The sequence below is a fragment of the Henckelia pumila genome, chromosome 3 (genome assembly GCF_033568475.1).
Source record: "Henckelia pumila isolate YLH828 chromosome 3, ASM3356847v2, whole genome shotgun sequence".
In the NCBI taxonomy this organism is placed as follows: domain Eukaryota; kingdom Viridiplantae; phylum Streptophyta; class Magnoliopsida; order Lamiales; family Gesneriaceae; genus Henckelia; species Henckelia pumila.
The window spans coordinates 99,244,595-99,258,777 of NC_133122.1; positions in this window are offsets into that span (position 1 = coordinate 99,244,595).

Below are 14,183 nucleotides of genomic sequence, written 5' to 3' on the forward strand. Positions count from 1 at the left end.
TTTGAATGTATTGTTCACCACTTAGCATTAACTATTTGTACATGAAATATTTACTACATACTTTTGATCACTAAAATATACCACTTCTTTTATTTTTTTTCCCATGAATTTTTAAAAATAAAATAAAAACTCAAAATTTACTTGATGGAAAAAAATGACATCACAATACGTCAACTTCTTCTCAAAACTACTAACAAAATAAAATATAATGAATAACATCCAAACATAAAATTCATATAAAAAATAATTCCAACATGTATATACTTTAAATATAAATCTAGTATAATGTTAACATTTTATACGCACTGTATAAATCTAGTTTGGATATTTAAAACAAAATTGTCCACAAAAAAATCAGGTCTTATTTTGTTTTTGTTTGCATATCCACTGCCACATTAAAAATTTAAAACCAAATATTTTTAAAAATTATATATATCACGAGCCTCACTATCAAATCACATTATTCACACCCCCATTTCCCAATCTCGTTTCAAAAATTAATCAGGTTCTTAATTTTGAACCATGAACTCAAAAAAATCATCACATGAATAAACCTTTCTTGAGAGGCGTTCTAATTGTACCAACTCTTATTAAAAATTTGAAGAGATTTGGAATCTTATTTTGGTGTTGTAATCTGTTTTTTAATTTTTTTTAATACTCGTTGACAATGAATTTTCATTTTAATTGTATATCTCCCATTTTATTTTATTTTAGTTTTTCAATAAAAGTGGATTTTCTTTTTTTTTTATCCGTAAAGCCTATGTGTCTTTTACACCATTTTTGATAATTAATGAACTACAGAGGGCTTAAAATGTTGTTAAGAAATTATTTGGAGGCATTTTTAGGGCCAAAAAAGATAATAATAAAGTGTCATGTGTCACTTTATTTCGAAAAGTCAAATACAAATTTGTAAAGATTTTTCATGTCATGTTTAAGGGTATAATAAAGTTCATGAATTAAGCCAATAACTGAAGGAAAGATAGGCTTTTTTATATAACCGTGAGCAAAACTAAACTTAGGAAAATAAGAAAAAAAACACATAGGCATGCACTTTCAAAACCAGAAATGAAACACCTAAAAAAAACCAGAAATAAAACGCACGAAGAATGAATTTTGACAACGATACCATACCTTAGTGACAGTTAACATTCTGCTGAGCAAAAATGGAGAAAGGACTTCTACAGATCGGCATTCTCCTTTTACCTGAGATAACATAGATAAATAAATCCAACTATAAACTCAGAAATTCCAAAAATACTCGTCCAATTAAAAACCCAAACCTTGACAAAAATCTGTTTGGGCGAACGCATTAATCCTAGCATATTAATTGCATAAATTTGTTTACACAAAAATAAGAACCTAAAAAATTGCTCCTATACTCCGAATCCATGAAAATTCTAACATCTAAACTATATATTGTTAAATATTTTACCTTCGAGTTTCAAGAATGACGCGGAGCTAGGAAAGGGAGTAAGTGTAGTTGAGAAGAAACCAAAAGCAGGGAAGAGGATCTCGAAGGAGGGCGCCGCCGCGGTCACCGACGCCGCCGCCGAAGATGCTGGAGAGAAGATCGAAGAAAAGGAGGAAGAAACGTTGTGAGAAATTGGGGCTTTAGGTTTACGGTTGTGTTTTTTTATTTGAGCTTCACTTTTTTTTTAGTGGTCTGTACAAACGTTTGGATATGGTGAGGTTTTAATATTACTTATTTATATAAAATTATTTTAATTAAAAAAATTATTTTAATTAAAAGACATCATTTTTTTACAACAATTTTTTAAAAATGTTGTCTTTAATTTCAAAAAACACTCTCATTAACAACATTATATAAAAACTGTTCTAAGTTGTATAAAAAATGTTGTCGTAGCTAAAAAAAAAATGTAAAAGACAACATTTTTTAAAATATTGTTGTCTTTGATACTAAAAAACGCTCAACGACAACATTTTTTAATAAAAATATTGTCGAAAGGTGGAAGACAACAATTTTTCTTTAAAAATGTTGTCGATTGACTGTTGTGAATTGATGATTTTTTTGTAGTGTCAGTTTTGTCCTGAGGATGGGGAGCGCGTGGTATTTCTATGGTGAGGGAGCGCGACCTCCAATGCCAGTGGTTTTTGCTTTGAAAGCACGGCGTGCTTTCGAGTCTGGAGGGGAAGGCTACATTATCTACGCCATCGATGCATCCTTGGAGGGACCAGACATCCAGGAGATACCCGTAGTCCGTGAGTTTCCCGATGTGTTTCCAGAGGAGATTTCAGGCTTACCACCAGTGAGGGAGATCGAGTTGGGCATTGAGTTAGTGCCAAGGACAGCGCTCATTTCCAGAGCTCCGTACCGTTTAGCACCCACTGAGACGAGAGAGCTTCAGAAACAACTTCAACATCTTCTTGATAAGGCCTACATTCGGCCGAGTGTTTCACCATGGGGAGCCCCAGTCCTTTTTGTTAAGAAGAAAGATGGTTCGATGCGTCTTTTCATAGACTATCGATAACTTAACCAAGCGACGGTGAAAAATAAGTATCCTCTTCCGCGAATAGATGATCTGTTTGATCAGTTACAAGGTACTTGTGTTTATTCAAAGATTGATCTGGGGTCGGGATATCATCATTTGAGGGTTAGAGAGGAGGATATCTCTACGACAGCATTTTGTACGCAGTATGGTCACTACGAGTTCTTAGTGATGCCGTTTGGTTTGACGAATGCTCCAATAGTCTTCATGGATTTGATGAACAAAGTATTTCGCGACTTTCTGGATAAGTTCGTGATAGTGTTCATCGATAATATCCTGGTGTATTCTTTCTGTGTTAACGAGCACGTTTTCCATCTCCGCACAGTATTGCAGATACTGAGAGAGAAGCAGTTGTGCGCTAGGTTGAGCAAGTGTGACTTCTGTATTGACCGAGTTGTTTTCCTTGGTCATGTGATTTCACGAGACGGTGTTTCCGTTGATCCTAGTAAGACGGAATCCATTTTGAATTGGTCGCGTCCGACGACAATTTCAGAGATTCGTAGTTTTCTTGGGATGGCAGACTACTACCGGAGATTCGTAGAGAACTTTTCTCAGATTGCTAAGTATTTAAGCAGTTGACGAGGAAGGATGTGCCTTTTGTTTGGACATCAGAGTGCGAGGATAGTTTTCACGAGTTACGGTGCTGTATGACTACAGCTCCATTGTTGGCTCTACCGTCTGGATCAGGTGACTTTGTAGTTCACACTGATGTTTCTCTCTAGGGTTTGGGATGTGTTTTATCGCAGAGAGGTCATGTGATTTCCTATGCCTCTAGGCAATTGAAAACTCATGAGGAAAACTATCCTGTACATGATTTGGAGCTTGCAACCATTGTCTTTTCTCTTAAGATATGTCGTCATTATTTGTACGATGAGATATTCGAGATCTTCACTGACCATAAGAGTTTGAAGTATTTGTTCACTCAGGCTGAGTTGAACATGAGGCAGCGTCGTTGGATGGATTTGTTGAAGGACTACGATTGTGAGATCAAGTACCATCCAAGCACTTCTAATCCAGTTTCGGATGCTCTTAGCCGCAAAGTGTATTTGAGTTCGCTTCGTACCAGCTCAATTGCGCGAGTGGTAGAGGAATGTTGTTCCTTGGGTTTCACTTTTCGACACAAGAAGGAATAGCAGGGAATTCGCATTTCATCTATACTTGCAGAACCAGCGTTGTATACTTGTATACGTGAATTGCAGGTCGTTGATCCGAAGATGCACAATTTAGCCCGATTGGCTCAGGATGGAAATACTTCTGGTTTTCATTTACAAAATGATGGTCTGTTGTGTCTTTCCGGACATGTGGCGTCTCCTGATGATTCCACACTATGGGAAGAGGTTCTATCTCAGGCTCACCATAGTAGATTTTTTGTACATCCAGGCAACATGAAAATGTACAAAGATCTACGTATGAGGTTCTGGTGGAAAGGAATGAAGTGCAGTGTGTATCAGTTTGTGTCTCGATGCCTTGTGTGTCAGCAGGTCAAGACAGAATTTCGACGACCCGGTGTATTGCTCCAGAGTTTAGAGATTCCTGAGTGAAAGTGGGAGCATGTGACGATGGATTTCGTCACCCACTTGCCGATGTCTTCCAGGAATTGTGATGCAATTTGGGTTGTTGTTGATCGATTGTCGAAGTCCGCGCATTTTCTGTCGTATAATCGGGACTTTACTTTCGATCAGATGACACTTCTTTACGTGTAAGAGATTGTTCGTCTGCACGGGATTCCGTTGAGTATTGTCAGTGACAGAGATCCGAGGTTTACCTCTAGGTTTTGGGGTAGCTTCCAACGAACTCTTGGCACTACTCTGAGTTTGAGTATAGCTTACCACCTGGAGACTGATGGTCAGAGTGAGAGGACTATTCGTACTCTAGAGGACATGCTTCGAGCGACAGTGATGGATTTTGGACCAGCGTGGCATGACCATTTGGCTTTGGTGGAGTTTGCTTATAATAACAGTTACCACAGCAGCATTGGCATGACACCATTTGAGGCTTTATACGGACGCCGCTGTCGTACGCCTTTGTTTTGGGACGAAGTTGGTGAACATCAAGTCGAAGGTCCACAGATGATCCAACAGATGACCGATGCAGTGGAGATGATCCGTAAGAGGATTAAGACAGCCCAAGATTGACAAGCTAGCTACGCTAACACTCACCGCAGACCGTTACATTTTGAGGTAGGGGAACATGTGTTCCTGAGAGTGTCACCTTTTCGGAAGGTAATGAGATTTGGACTCAAGGGCAAGTTGTCGCCGAGATTTATTGGTCTGTTTGACAAGCTAGCTACGAAATACAGAAACGAACTCAGAATGATCAGAAATGGCCCAAAGGGTTGGGTAGAACAGAAGCAACGTTGGGGAACGGATGCAACGTTCTGGCCAAGTGATGTCACCCTTGACGTCAGCAAGATGACGTCATTTCTTGCGACCGTGATGTGACAATTGGACGCAACGATGGTGGAACGGACGCAACGTTCGCTACGGATGCAACAAAACCTAAACGAACGTTCCGTTCTCTTTCTATAAATAGAGGAGCCGAGATTTATTTCTAGGCGCACCGAGTGAAGGGGATCGGTTAACTCGTACCCGGAAACGCAGCGGAAATATAAAAATTTTTATCAAAAGAAATCCGAGCACTTGTGTAGTATTCAAAAAACTCAAACAACCATAGGGTGTTTAGAATTTTACCTATCAATCTCAAAGATTGATTTATGGCTCCAACCAAGTTGATAAACAACTAGGCTCTTGAAAAGGGTAGACTCAATCTACAAGCTTCCAAGAGCACTCCTTGCTCAAAATGGATTCAACACTTCGAGCCTCCGAATTAGGTCCACGACTAGACGATCAAAATCCGCTCTAAATACGCACTAGAATATTTAGAGAATTTAGCATTGAGATATGATTTTCTTCACAATCAAAAATGAAAGAAAAATTTGGAGAATATTTTTGGAGAGGGTTCGGCCAGTATATGGTTGGAATGGAATGAATTGTGTAATGTGTGTATATTATATTAATGGAGAAGAATTGATTAGATACAATTTAAACCATGCATAGAACAATGCATGACTTGCATGGAAAATTGCATCCAATCTTCCAACCCTTCAAATTCCATCACACACATACATATATATATATATTATATATATATATATATACACGCCTATATATATATATATATATAAATATATATATTTAAATGGTATTTTGAACTTATTTAATTAAATATTAAACCTAAACCCATTTAAGTTTAATCAATTAATTAAATTCAACTTGAACTCATTCAAGTACACTAATAACAATAATTATATAACACTATTTTATTTGAGCTCTACAAGACTCAATAGTGTTTAATTATTGTACATTAAAATGTCAACTAGTGTTAAATTAATTCAACACTTGAATTAATTAACTAAGTTCAAAATAATAGTTTAGAAAATCACCATTTTCATAAACTAATTATTTTAAGTCAACTTTTAATCTTGGAACACATTCACAAATTAAAAGTTACTTATTCCATTCGTTCTCCAATTTAGAAGTCAAACTTCTAATTTATTTTACTTATAAACTCCTTTATAAGTTGTTCAACACATTGAACTTATTTTAATCTCAACGGATATAGAAAGCTAGTACTTGTGTGACCCTCAATGGTTCACTGATACAACTAGCAGTGGGTTCATATCTCCATGTGATTCGGGATCAACAAGTCCCTTATATGAGCATACCCTATATATAGCTCCATTCTTATTGATCAACACATTGATAATAAGAACGTCAGAAAACTCAAGTCTGATAGTACCCAACCAGTCATGTAAACGTCTAGCAGCATCGCTTACATGACTCCCTAGGTATCAAATGATAGTGCCTGCAAGAACCAATCAATTATGGTTAGCGTACAGTACGGTCCCTTCAACTCATATATCCCGACCGATTCGACAACCATTGGTTTATCGAGAGTTGTCATTGAATCAATAACTATGTGTCATGCCGTAGTTGCATCGAAAATGTAATTCAAGAAACTCCTTTCTTAATTACACTTACTCTGATCAGAGATTTCAAGCTACGTATGCATGATATAACATAGGATATCCATACCCGTAGTTAAGAGGTGAATCCCCAACTACAATGCATTGACTCCTATATGTTTCTTCACAACACCCAACATTGCCACCTGATGACCCCAGATGAGTCGGTAAACAAGTCAAAGTGAAGCACTAGCATATAGAGTCTCCATGTTGTCCCGGGTTATAAGACTAATGGTGTACAACCATAAACTAGAACATCTCCACTCGATAAGTGAGAACCACTTGGAAAATCATTTAGGGAGGGTTGTTCAGTGCACTCTACAAGGAGCACCTATTTGCATGCTTGAACATCTCCATGTCCCCTACCAATGAAACATGGTACTCACATCGCAAATACTAGTCTCAAGCTTGAGCAGCCTTTATCCTTCTTTATGGCGGCTGAATCGACTAGGAACAGTTTAGAATATACAGTATTCCAAATATGAGTTTCATGATAGTCATCACATGACCATCTCATATTCTTTCTACTATTTGTATATTCAAGGGTTTTATCTATGCAGCTTGCATGGGTATAAAGATAAAGATGTGCCAAATTAAATAATGTCAAATATTATTAAAATAAATATTGTCATACAAGAGTTCTCTCAAGGACCATCAGCCAACACATTGGCTCGACGGGCACCTACTCTAACAATCTCCCACTTGTACTAGAGCCAACTACCCATATTCTTCAAACCCATTGATTCGCGATGCTTTTCGAACAATGGTCCTGGTAAAGGCTTAGTTAGTGGATCAGCAACATTATCTGCGGAGGAGACTCTGTCTAGCAAGACATCTCCTCGTTCCACAATTTCCCGGATGATGTGGTATTTTCTCAGTAAATGTTTGGATTTCTGATGAGACCTTGGTTCTTTTGCCTGAGCAACGACACCAGTGTTGTCGCAGTACACCGGGACTGGATCAACTCCATTAGGAATAACACCCAACTCTTGGACGAAATTCCTAATCCAAACAGCTTCCTTTGCAGCATCGGATGCAGCAATATATTCTGCCTCAGTGGTTGAATCCGCAGTGCTGTTTTGCTTGGAACTCTTCCAACAAACAGCAGCACCATTGAGCATGGATATAAAACCGGAAGTTGACTTCGAATCATCAACATCGCTTTGGAAGTTAGAGTCGGTATAGCCTTCCAATTTTAGTTCTCCATCCCCATAAACCAAGAACATATTCTTAGTCTTTCTCAAATACTTGAGAATGTCTTTCACAGCTTTCCAGTGTGGAAGACCAGGGTTCGATTGATATCTACTTGTAACAATAAGTGCAAAGGCCACGTCAAGACGTGTAGATATCATCGCATACATGATACTACCAATTGCAGATGCATATGGAATGCGTGTCATCGTCTCTATTTCTGCATCATTCTTGGGAGACATGGACTTGGATAGAGACACGCCATGACACATTGGTAGATGTCCTCTCTTAGACTCATCCATCGAGAACCTCTTCACGATGGTATCAATGTATGTGGACTGGGTGAGACCAAGAAATCTTTTCGATCTATCCTGATAGATTTGTATTCCCAATACAAAAGATGCTTCACCCAAGTCCTTCATCGAGAACTTACTCGATAACCATACTTTAGTTGATTGCAAAATTCCTACATCATTCCCAAGGAGTAGAATGTCATCAACATAAAGTACCAGGAATGTCACAGCACTCCCACTGACCTTCTTATACACACATGGTTCCTCAGGATTCTTAGTAAACCCAAACTCTTTGATTGTACCATCAAATCTGAGGTTCCAGCTCCTAGATGCCTGTTTGAGACCATAGATAGATCTCTGAAGTTTGCATACTTTATGCTTACTTCCGATAGATGTGAACCCTTCAGGTTGAGACATGTAAATTTCTTCCTTAATATCCCCATTAAGAAAAGTGTCTTCACATCCATCTGCCATATCTCATAGTCATACCATGCGGCAATGGAAAGCAATATCCTTATGGACTTGAACATTGCGACTGGAGAAAAAGTTTCTTCAAAGTCAACTCCTTGCCTTTGAGTATAACCTTTTGCCACCAATCGAGCCTTGAAGGTCAGAACCTTCCCATCTGTCCCAAGCTTCCTCTTGTAAATCCATTTACACCCTATAGGAGCAATTCCTTCAGGTGGATCCACAAGATTCCACACTTGGTTCGAATACATGGAATTCATCTCATATTCCATAGCTTCAAGCCACTTGGATGAATCGGCATCAGACAATGCTTCCTTGAAGGTCATTGGATCACATCCATGGTCAGGCTCATCTTGGCCCTCTTTAAGAAGCAGACCATACCTCATAGGTGGTCTTGAGATCCTCTCGGATCTTCTAGGAGCTTGTATCTCCTCTCTTGGCTGTTCGGGTGTGGGTTCCACAATCGTGGGTGTTTCTCGAACTTCTTCGAGTTCTATCATCTCCCATTTTCTATCCAATAGAAATTCCTTCTCCAAGAAGGTTGCATTCCTAGAAACAAACACCTTTGTTTCTTTGGGATGATAGAAATAATATCCAACCGAATTCCTTGGATATCCCACGAAGTAGCATAAAATGGATCGAGCATCCAATTTATCTCCCACTATCTGCTTCACATAAACAGGGCATCCCCATATTCTTAGATAAGAGTACTTTGGAGATTTTCCCATCCATATCTCATATGGTGTCTTATCAACTGCCTTTGAATGGACATTGTTCAACAACAGTGCCGCTGTCTCAAGTGCATATCCCCAAAAGGATGGCGGCAACTCCGTGAACCCCATCATAGACCGAACCATGTCCATCAAAGTTCGATTACGACGTTCTGAAACACCATTCAACTGAGGTGTATCAGGAGGAGTCCACTGTGAGAGAATCCCATTCTCCCTAAGATACTCTTGGAATTCAGTACTCAAGTACTCACCACCTCGATCCGATCGAAGTGCCTTGATGCTTCGTCCCAATTGTTTTTCTACTTCATTTCTGAATTCTTTGAACTTTTCAAAAGCTTCAGATTTGTATTTCATCAAATACACATACCCATACCTAGAGAAGTCATCGGTAAAGGTAATGAAGTAAGAATGTCCTTGCTTAGTGGTGATGCTAAGTGGACCACACACATCTGTATGGATCAAATCCAACAGTCCCTTGGCTCGCTCCACATGGCCCTTAAAGGTAATTTTGGTCATCTTTCCTTTTAGACAGGGTTCACAAGTAGTAAGAGAATTAATATCAGACATATCAAACATGCCTTCTCCCACTAGCTTGTTCATCCTTTTAAAAGATATATGACCTAATCGAGCATGCCATAAGTGTGCTGGATTTAGAGTATCTTGTTTTCTTTTGGATGTTGTGTTGGAAAACGGTGATCAGATCAACAGAATTGATACCCGGTGCAGCGGAAGTTTAAAATTTTTATATGGAACGATTCCATATCATGGGTATCAAAACTTTACGATTTAATTGTGCGTGTAAAAATTAAATAACAATTATAAATTTTTACCTTGAATCTCGAAACGAGATTATGGACACCAACATATTACTCTGCTCTTGTTGTATATCCCAGGAACTGATGGACGAACAATTCTTCAATCAGGTCCACGAACAGAAGTTTAATCCCTCTGATAGATTGCACTAGAAAATCTATCAGAAGTTTCTACGAAGAGAAATAACAAATTTGATCCGTTAAACCAGACTGCAAATTCAAAATTCACAGGCTGGAATTTTTCGAGCAGAGAGGGAGAGGGGGCGGCGGCCACAGTAGGGAAAAACTAAGGTTTTCAAAAAATTATTTTGTGACCTCTGTTGTGTAATTTCTGTACTACAATAACTTATTTATAATGTGGGCTGCTAACAGCTTAGGGCCCATTAGTCATAAGTTCAAGCCTGACAAGCAAAGCCCGCATGTTCAAAAATTAATATAAAATTCATCGTGACTCAGATTGATAAACCAATTTCACCAATGTGCACAGAAACCATTTCTGCATCTTTTAAAGTCAAGATAAATTTTCTGAATCCGAATTCAGTGATTTCCAAAAATGCCCATCCCTATGTCATTTTAGGAAATCTTACTCCCTCTACTGTTAAATAAGAAGTCCCACTTCTTTGTTCATTAAATTTAACTCTTTAAATTTAACTATCTCAACGGGGATTAAAAATCCATTACTTGTGTGACCCTCAATGGTTCAGGGATACAGCTAGCCGTGGGCTCACAACTCCTTGTGACTCGAAACAACAATTTCCGACTTGTCCATCGAATCATGGTAAGAGCGCCTAGCAACATCGCCCCATGATTCCCTAGGTATCACTGATAGTGCCTGCAAGAACCAATAGATTTTGGTTAGCGTACAGTACGGTCCCTTCATCCATATATCCCGATCGAATCAACAACCATTGGTAAATCGAGAGTCGTTCGAGATTCGATAACTATGCAATGCATCTTGAAGATCAAATAGTGACATCGCATGTGCTACTAAGAAACCATTTCTTAAAACACATCATGTACTTTGGCCAGAGATTCGTCACACTAATATCTCCTCAGATTGCATAGGATATCCACACTCGCAAGTATGTGGTGAATCCTTGACAACAAAGCATCGACTCCTATATGTGTCGTAACTGTACCCAATCCCGACACCTGATGACCCCAATAGAGTCGGTAAACGAGTCAAAGCACAGTACTAACATATAGAGTCTCAATGATGTTTCAAGTAGTAAGAACTAATGGTGTACAACCAAAACCGCGGACTTTATCCACTCGATAAGTGATAACTACTTGGAAAGTCCGGATAGGGTAGTTCGATCATTCATCGTATGAATATCCATTTGCATGCTTTGAACATCTCTATGTTCCATACCAATGAAACGTGGTACTCGGCATCGCAAATGCTAGTCTCAATCTCAAGCGATCCTTATCCTTATTAACGGACGGCTCAATCGACTAGGAACTGTTTAGAATATACAGTGACTATAAGATGTGTTTCATGATAGCCATCCCCATGTGCCACCACATCTTACATACACTATAGTATATTCAAGGTCTTCATCTAAACATCTTATAGTATGTCACAACATAATAATATGATAAAATATAAAGTAAATGCCATTATAAAAGTGTAAATTATATTAAACAAAAGATTGTTTATACATTGAGTCATCAAAACCCTTAGCCACAAGTTGGCTCACCGGGCACCCACTCTATCAATATCCCACTTGCCCTAAAGCCAACTAGTCATACTACGTAGTCCCATTGCTTCGCGATGTTTGTCAAATAATGGTCCTGGCAAGGGCTTAGTAAGTGGATCAGCGATATTGTCTGCAGAGGCCACTCTCTCGACAGTGATGTCTCCTCTTTCCACGATCTCCCGGATGATGTGGTATTTCCTCAGTACGTGTTTGGATCTTTGATGAGACCTTGGTTCCTTTGCCTGAGCAACGGCACCCGTGTTGTCACAGTACACCGGGACTGGACCAACAACTTCAGGAATAACGTCCAACTCTTGGACGAAATTCCTCATTCAAACGGCCTCTTTAGCAGTAGCTGATGCCGCAATGTATTCTGCCTCAGTGGTGGAATCTGTTGTGGTGTCCTGCTTGGAACTCTTCCAAGAGACAGCACCGCCATTGAGCATGAACACAAATCCAGAGGTTGACTTCGAGTCATCCACGTCACTTTGGAAGCTAGAGTCGGTATAGCCTTCCAATTTCAGTTCTCTTCCTCCATATACCATGAACATATTCTTAGTTCTTCGTAAGTACTTAAGAATGTCCTTCACGGCTTTCCAATGCATTTGACCGGGATTAGCTTGATATCTGCTCGTGACACTCAGAGCAAATGCTACATCCGGTCTGGTAGATATCATCCCATACATGATACTACATATGGCTGATGCATATGGTACATGTGTCATTTTCTCTATCTCTTCATCAGTCTTGGGACACATGGACTTGGATAGAGAAACTCCATGACACATAGGTAGATGTCCTCTCTTGGACCCATTCCTTTTCAATATGGTTTCGATGTAAGTTGATTGAGTGAGTCCTATCATTCTCTTAGATCTATCTCTATAGATCTGTATCCCTAGAATATAGGATGCCTCACCCAAATCCTTCATCGAGAATCTACCTGATAACCATATCTTTGTTGACTGCAACATCCCTACGTCATTCCCAATGAGTAGGATGTCATCAACATAAAGTACTAAGAATGTCACAGCATCCTTAACTACTTTCTTGTACACGCACGGTTCCTCCGGGTTCTTGATGAAACCAAAATCCTTTATTGTTTCATCCAATTTTTGGTTCCAACTTCTTGATGCTTGTTTGAGACCATAGATTGATCTCTGAAGCTTGCATACCTTATGCTCGCTTCCCATGGATGTGTATCCCTCAGGCTGCGTCATATAGATCTCTTCCTTAATGTTTCCATTAAGAAATGCAGTCTTCACATCCATTTGCCATATCTCATAGTCATACCAAGCAGCTATGGCAATAAGGATTCTTATGGACTTGAACATTGCAACTGGTGAAAAGGTTTCATCATAGTCAACTCCTTGTCTTTAAGTATAACCTTTCGTCACCAATCGTGCCTTGTAGGTCAATACCTTACCATCAGGCCCAAGCTTTCTCTTGTAGATCCATTTACACCCTATTGGAACAATTCCATCGGGAGGATCTACTAAAGACCAAAATTGGTTTGTATGCATCGAATCTATTTCCGACTGCATAGCTTCAAGCCATAAATTTGAATCCGCATCAGAAATTGCTTCCTTGAAGTTTCTTGGATCACATCCAATGTCGGGTTCATCTTGATCCCCTTCAAGAAGAAGAACATATCGAATAGGAGGTCTAGAAGTCCTCTCGGATCTTCTAGGTATAGGCGTGTCCATCAATGGTTCCTGAGGTGTAGGATCATTATTTTGTATCTTGGGTTCTTCTCGAATTTCTTCGAGTTCCATCATCTCGCCTTTCTTATCCAATAAGAACTTCTTCTCCAAGAAGGTGGCATTCCTTGAAACAAACACTTTTGTTTCAGTAGGATGATAGAAATAATATCCGATTGAATTCTTCGGATACCCTACAAAATAACATAAGGTGGATCGACTATCCAACTTATCTCCCACTGTCTGCTTCACGTAAGCTGGACATCCCCAAAATTCTCAAGTACGAATACATAGGAGCTTTGACATTCCATAACTCGTATGGTGTTTTGTCCACTGCTTTGGTGTTTACGTTGTTCAACAACAACACCGCCGTTTCAAGCGCGTAGCCCCAAAACGAAGGTGGAAGCTCAGTGAAGCTCATCATGGATCGAACCATGTCCAACAAAGTTCGATTACGATGCTCCGATACACCATTCAGCTGAGGTGTCATAGGAGGAGTCCACTGAGAGAGAATCCCATTATCTTTCAGATAGTCCAAAAACTCGGTACTTAAGTATTCTCCACCTCGATCCGATCGAAGTTCTTTAATACTTTTACCTAGCTTGTTTTCTACTTCAGCCTTGAATTCTTTGAACTTTTCAAATGCTTCAGACTTATATTTCATTAAATATAAATACCATACCTTGAATAATCATCAGTAAAGGTAATGAAGTAGGTGTGGCCAAATTGAGTACCAATTCTAAATGGACCACAAACATCT